Raw genomic sequence first — 6732 nt, forward strand, 5'->3', positions numbered from 1 at the left:
CATAGATGGGGAGGGGAGGTGGATCACAATGCAGATTGTAACAACACCTTATGTGATATTATTAGATAAAGTATATATTATATAATTTCTTTTGGAATAAAGTTTTCAAGAAAAAATTTAAAATTTATGTAGTTGCAGTTGAATTACACTTACACTATTCCATCTTTATTACAAGTTCATTATAATAAAGAAAAATATCAAAAAAATTTAATACAAAATGCCTGAAGTAAAATATAGAGAAAAATCCTCCTACAGTTTGTTCCGTTTTGTCTCTATGCATCAACATGCTTACTTAGATTCACATATGCTTCTGTGTGACAAGTCATATGATCATTGCCAAACACAAACATAAAGAATGAGTTGAGAAAGAAAATAACATAACAAATAAATAATAGATTTAACCTTCACCTAATCCCTCTCATTCAGTTTTAATTCATCAACTACATTTCACATTCTACCTCAATCTCATAACCTATATGAGAAAGATTCATTCACAACCTTGGCCTTTAAGGATTATCATGCTCTCACGAACCTACCTGATTGTGGTCCCACGGACCTCTCCGCTTCTAGTCTAGCTCTACGAACCTACCCGCTCGTAGTCCAACATGTGTGAACACCTATTATGAACCTCCCCGCTCATAGTAGCCTCAAGTGTGAGCATGGAACATACAAACCTCCCCGCTCATGTGCCTACACAAGAGTACAAAAGATCCCTCTCCGTCTGCATCAATCATACATCTCACATCTTCGTTACGAACCTCTTCGCTCGTAACTAATCCAACATATCCCTGACTAAGTCATCAAGATCATCCATGCAAATCCATTTGCAACGGACCCCTGCCTCTATCACTTGGTGCTGCCTAAGTGCCGTCAGGCGAAAATATGCTCTAGACCGCCTGGATAATCCCTTGTCGCTAGGCGCCACACGACCAATGGCCCTTCTATTCGTGACTTATCGCTAATATAATATAAGTACATGAAGTGTTTCCAAATAGCTAACTCCTAAACTTTTAAAACATGCTAGCAGTCTACTAACAATAATAGTACCTGATGGTTATGTTTATTTTCCATAACTCAAACCACTACTAGTTTCATATAATCCATAATTCTAACTCATGCACCAATACATCCAAGTGAACCCATATTTATCATAGAATCATCTAAATTTTCAAGCAAGCCCCGTCTTCAATGCCCCACGATTTCATTTTTCCATTGAGCCAACTAAAACCTGCTACTGGTTGGCCGCCTTTCATTGCCTAGCGGCACACATATACTGCCAGGCGGTGCACTAGGATTCTAGATTTTCCAGATTTCCTTGCACTCATATACAATTATTCTGATAATCCAATGATACACAAATTCAACAGTAACATATTACCATTTCACATCCCTTTCACAAACCCTTAATGACCCTCATGTTCATCAAACCCTCAAATCATAAAATCAAAGAAAAAGGTAAGGATTATCAATCGATTATAGCAAGAAACATATCAGCAAGGACCCATAAATCGCATAACGCATCACGAAAACACCAAAAATCAAGCAAGAACACATTTTGCCAGTTCACGCCGCCTGATGATCCTTCCTTGCCGCTAGGCAGTTAATCATATAACCCAGAAAAATCATGAACAATGGTTGCATCGCCTGGCGGCGGTCCGCTAGGCGGTTTTTGGGCAGAAACCCAAAATTCACGAAAACAACTTAAATTGAATAGGAAATCAAACACTCAAACTATGAAATCATGCAGAACAATGTAATCGAAATTAAACAAGTATGGACAACTCCCCTTACCTGGTTTCCTTGCTCTTAGTGCACTCTCAATGATCCTTTCTCGTCCCCAATGCTTCAACCCTTGTTCCCACTCTAAGAAGTCCTTTCCAGCACTCCTTTTCTCTCCCTCAATTGAAATTTCGTTTCTTTGCCTTTCCTTGCTACCACACTTTATGACTCTTTGCTTTCTCACTCACTTTCTTCTCCCTTTCAATTTCCAGCCCCCAAAATAAATAAATAAAATATACTAAAACGAAAAATAATTAAAAGTTAAGGTTAGTGACCATCAACTTGTGCTTTTACTTCCCCAATAGCTGCCCTTCTGGTTTCTCAAAGGAGCTCTAGAGTTTCTAGGTTTTTTCCTTGTTTAGCAAAAACATTAAACATGAAAAAGAATAACTCACATCCTTCCACCCCTCAAGCATAAACACAACCACCAAGCTATCATATATTTCATGTTAAATTCATGCATATATACCATCTTAAGTCATACTTCCGCATTCACAATATATTTGTAATATAAAACACATTTAAATAAATACACAAATGACAGACACAGGACTCGAATCCCAATCCTCTCAACTTGACAAAGTAATAATGAATTACAACTAATGCCAAGAACCCGATGATCAGACAAAGATAATAATTAAAAGAGATAAATGAATTAGAAAAGTCCATACCACAATATTATGTTTTGCCAAGGATTAGTCATTTTATGAGAATTCATGATCCAAATTCACTCCTAATAGTTGTTGGATAAAAAGTCAAACATGTTTTGATTGAGTGCTTGAAAATAATAAAGCATACAACTTCAAACATGAAGAATTTGCTTAGACGTTAATCAAATCATGAGTACATGTATTTTATCTAACAAATAATATATCATCATGCAAAGTTTCATTGGTCTAATAAGTTATTAGTTAAAAATGATGATCCAATCATACATATAATAATAAAAAATTTAAGCTAACACAAATGCTGAATATTCCTAAAATTTAATGTAGGGAATATCTTCACCATCCTTTAAGATATTTGTACAAAATTTAAATTTCATTCAAATATCTTTTGGGATTTGATTCCAAGATGAAATGTCTATAACTTTATCTAACACAAATTATATGTTAATTCTAACCAAATTATCTATCTAATACGATATTTGCTTTTATCATTCTTTGAAGTAAAAAATAATGTCAACTACCAGAGGAATTTCATAAAAGAGAAGAGTAATAAATGTTGCGTTTAGTTGAATGAAGTGTATTTAGTGCTTCTCAATGTCAGAGCTTAATAGATGACAAAAAAGAAAAGAAACCATTTATTTGAGTTCAAAGCTACTCAATACGAAGAAAATGATTTGTAGTAGTTACTTCTTCTTGAGCCTATATAAAAGGACACATAAAAGGACACTTCTTGAGTAAGTAAAAATCCTAATATTTTGACCACATAAACATCACTTATCTTGAGCCAAGAATGGCTTGCTGAAAGAATACTTGACAAAAATGACTTATAGAGTGAATACTTGAATTACGTTAGAGCATGGAATGACTGAAAGTTAAAGGAGTTCTTGGATTGAGTGAGAGTGACTTATTGAAAGAATACTTGATTGAGTCAAAAGTGATTTGTTGAAAGAATACTTGAACGAGATTAGCTAGAAATGACTCAATCCATAAAGAATACTTGATTTATGGTTTTAAACGTTAGCCTACTTATCAGAAGATCACTGGTTGGTCAACAACTAGATGTAGTTTGTGTAATCAGGCAAACTACTGTAAAAATACTGAGTATCTCTTCTCTCCTTTATTTATTATATCTTATGTTATAGATGTTAAACTATAAAGAAGAAGGAAGAATAGTTAAAAGTCATCTTGCAAAAAAAAGAAATTGAAAAATAATCCAATCTTCATTCATGTATGTCTGATGCCACATTATTAAACAATAGAGGCGGAAAATTGCGTGAAGTTCAAAACACAACTTAACCATGATTTCTTGTGTTATTTCCTATTTTTCATAATTGGTATCAAAGTTTAAAGGGTTGAGCACCTAATAGTGCTAGAGGAAAAAGATTCAACAATTGTTAACTTGAAACCATAGTTGATTGTTGAAGGAACTTCATTTTTTAGCCCTTTTACAACTATGGGGAAGAATTTGTATACTAGAAAGGTAAAATGAAGATGTGCACAAAATTGACTTCCCCTAAAGGAGGACTAAGAGTAGTAAACAATATAGTCAAAATGTAGTCGAGTAACAAATCGAGGTATATGTTCAATGAATAGTGTAGAAGTTAACAACTACCAAGGATATATGAGATTCCCTAGTGTTAACTTGGAAGGGAATGAAAATATCCAACTCTGAAAAGTTGCCGTCCTTACTTGCCAATATAAGTCTTTCCCCATGGAGGATGGAGAATGTGTGGACGATTTATTTGGGAGAATGCAAGTTTTGCTGATGGTTTGGAAGCCCTTGGATAGAGATTCTCAAAGGAACAAATAAAGCTAAAGTTGATGGATAAAAAGCCTAACATTTGGGAGCCAAAGACAACAAGCTTATGAGAATCTTAAGAGTACATGGTGTGATGTGGCTCTAGAAAGGAAGGGGTGAATAAAGCCTACAATTGTAATAACCTTAAGATTTCACTATCTACGGATGCATATATTTAATATATTGACAATCTCATTCATATAAAGATAAATATAGTCCAACAGGGTCAAATAAGATGATTACAAGTTTATAGTTTAGTGTGTGTTGACTTGCATATCAAAGTTATTCCCTTTTAGAAATTTGACACAAGAGGGCTTGAGGTAAACTTTAGCTAGGAAAAGTTTGGTTATTAAGTAATCTTTCTGATTCACCTCCCTTTGTCTAGAAGTGAACTTTAGTTTCTTTTACCTCCTTAAGTCTCTTAAGGAATTCCTTTTGAAATTCAAGTTTTCTTTGTGCATAGCATATAAAAAACTTTAACAATGTCTAAGACACCTTCTTACTAAATTGGTAGTGATTCTAGTGAAATGTCCAACCAAATTTACACCATTTGGCCAAAGAACTAAAATCACTAAAACTTTGGCAAAAGTAAGAGATGATTTTAAAGGAAAAAGAAAAAGTTGAAGGAGAACAATATCTTACTACTCTAGAGTAAGGGGTATGAGCCATTTCAAGAGAAGCTCCAAAACTTCCACACAACTCACACCATATGAGTAGGATAGTAGAATTCTCAATCAATGTTGTCAACCTTCTCCACCTAAAGTGCATAGAAGGGAGCGTGAAAGAGAGCATTATCAAGAGAAGTTAGGGTTGACCTCCCTTTGTCCATGGAAAACAAGATGTTGAGGCTTACTTAGATTACTAGATGAAAGTAGAACAACTTTTTGAGTGCCATAAAGTGAGTGAGGAAAGAAAAGTCTCCCTTGTAGCCTTAAGCTTTCAAGGAAATACCATGTATTAGTGGACTTGCCTGGTGAGAGAAAGAAGACTCTCTCATTCCCCTTAACTCCAATATTGGAATGAGTTGAGAAGTGTCTTGAGAAGAAGATACATACCCTCCTACTATCATAGGGGGCTTATGGACAAAATCCAAAGGCTCCAACAAAGAGGGATGAGTGTAGATGAGTATAGGCAAAAGATGGAACTCTATATAATGAAGGTGAGAATCAAAGAGGAAGAAGAGACAACTATCTTTAGTGGTCTCAACCTTGAGATTAGAGATAGAGTGAAAATTTTGCCCTATCAATATTTTAATGATTTAGCACAAATATACACTAAAGTAGAGCAACAACTCTTAAGAAAAAGGTTTGGAAACTCTCCACTCTAATTCTAGTGTTAAGAAAGACTTTAAGAGAAAGGGCAAGCAAGTGAGAAAGGAAGAACCCTCTAGGAATCTAGGAAAAGAAAAAGAAAAACACAAACAGGGATCATCATCATCATCCATGTGCACAAGTGATATAAAATGCTTCAAGTGACTAGGTAGAGGTCATATTTCATCTCAATGCCTCGCCAAAAAAGACTATGATCTTAAGGTGTGTTGATTCATATAGTGTCCAAGAAGAGGAAAATAATAGTGCAAGTGAGGGGTTAAAAGGAGAAGATTCCTACCCTTGCAAAGGAGACCTTATCATGATGAGAAAAGTTCTTAGTAGTCAACCTAGTCACCAAGCCCTAAGCCAAAGAAAGAGCATATTTTATACAAGATGTAGAGTTTCAAACAAAACATGTTCTCTCATTGTGGATAGTGATTGGTGTTGCAATTGTTGTAGCACTAGGTTGGTTGAAAAGTTAAGTCTCATAATCATACCTCATCCCAAACCTTACAAACACCAGTGGCTAAATGAAGGTGAGGACTTGAATGTGAACTAACAAGTGGAGGTAAAGTTCTCCATATGAAATTATGAAGGTAAAATGCTTTGTAGCATAGTCTGTATGGAAGTTTGCCATATTTTATTAGGAAGACCATGACAATTTGACAATTAAACTACATCATGGTCTTACTAACGAAATCACCTTTCACCACAAGGATAAAAAATTTGTGTTTCATCCCTTACCACCTTCTAAGGTGTTTGAGGATCAATTACAAATGAAGAAAATGGGGATGAAGAGAGAAAAAAAGAGAAAAAAACATAAGGATAAAGGTGACATTAGTGCTCCTTCCAAGGTCACTCATACGGAGAAGAATTTGACTAAGGAAACTTTCAAGAAAACTCTCTTTTATGAGCAACCTTCATACAACCTCCTTTGTAAAGGAGCACTTACATGCACCACTTCAAATCTAGAACTCAAGTTTCTATCTCCTTTGGAAGAACTTTTGAAAGAATATGTTGATGTTTTTCCCTAAGAAGGCCCTAAGGAAATTCCATCAATTAGGGTAATAAAACATCAAATTGATTTTGTTCTTGGGGCAAGCTTACCAAATAGGGTCGCATGTAGAACTAATCCCTAAGAAATCAAGGATATTGAAACTCAAGTTCAAGACTTGTT

General features: G+C 35.0%; 1 pseudogene; it reads left to right on the plus strand.

Annotated features, from left to right (window-relative positions):
- The first annotated feature begins 4727 nt into the window (after positions 1–4727).
- Positions 4728–6213, plus strand: LOC146886236 (uncharacterized; annotated as a pseudogene).
- Positions 6214–6732: the final 519 nt, after the last annotated feature.

Source organism: Vigna unguiculata, chromosome 5, assembly GCF_037176805.1.
Source record: "Vigna unguiculata cultivar grain cowpea cultivar isolate G323 ecotype 2 chromosome 5, ASM3717680v1, whole genome shotgun sequence".
NCBI classification, from domain to species: Eukaryota; Viridiplantae; Streptophyta; class Magnoliopsida; order Fabales; family Fabaceae; genus Vigna; species Vigna unguiculata.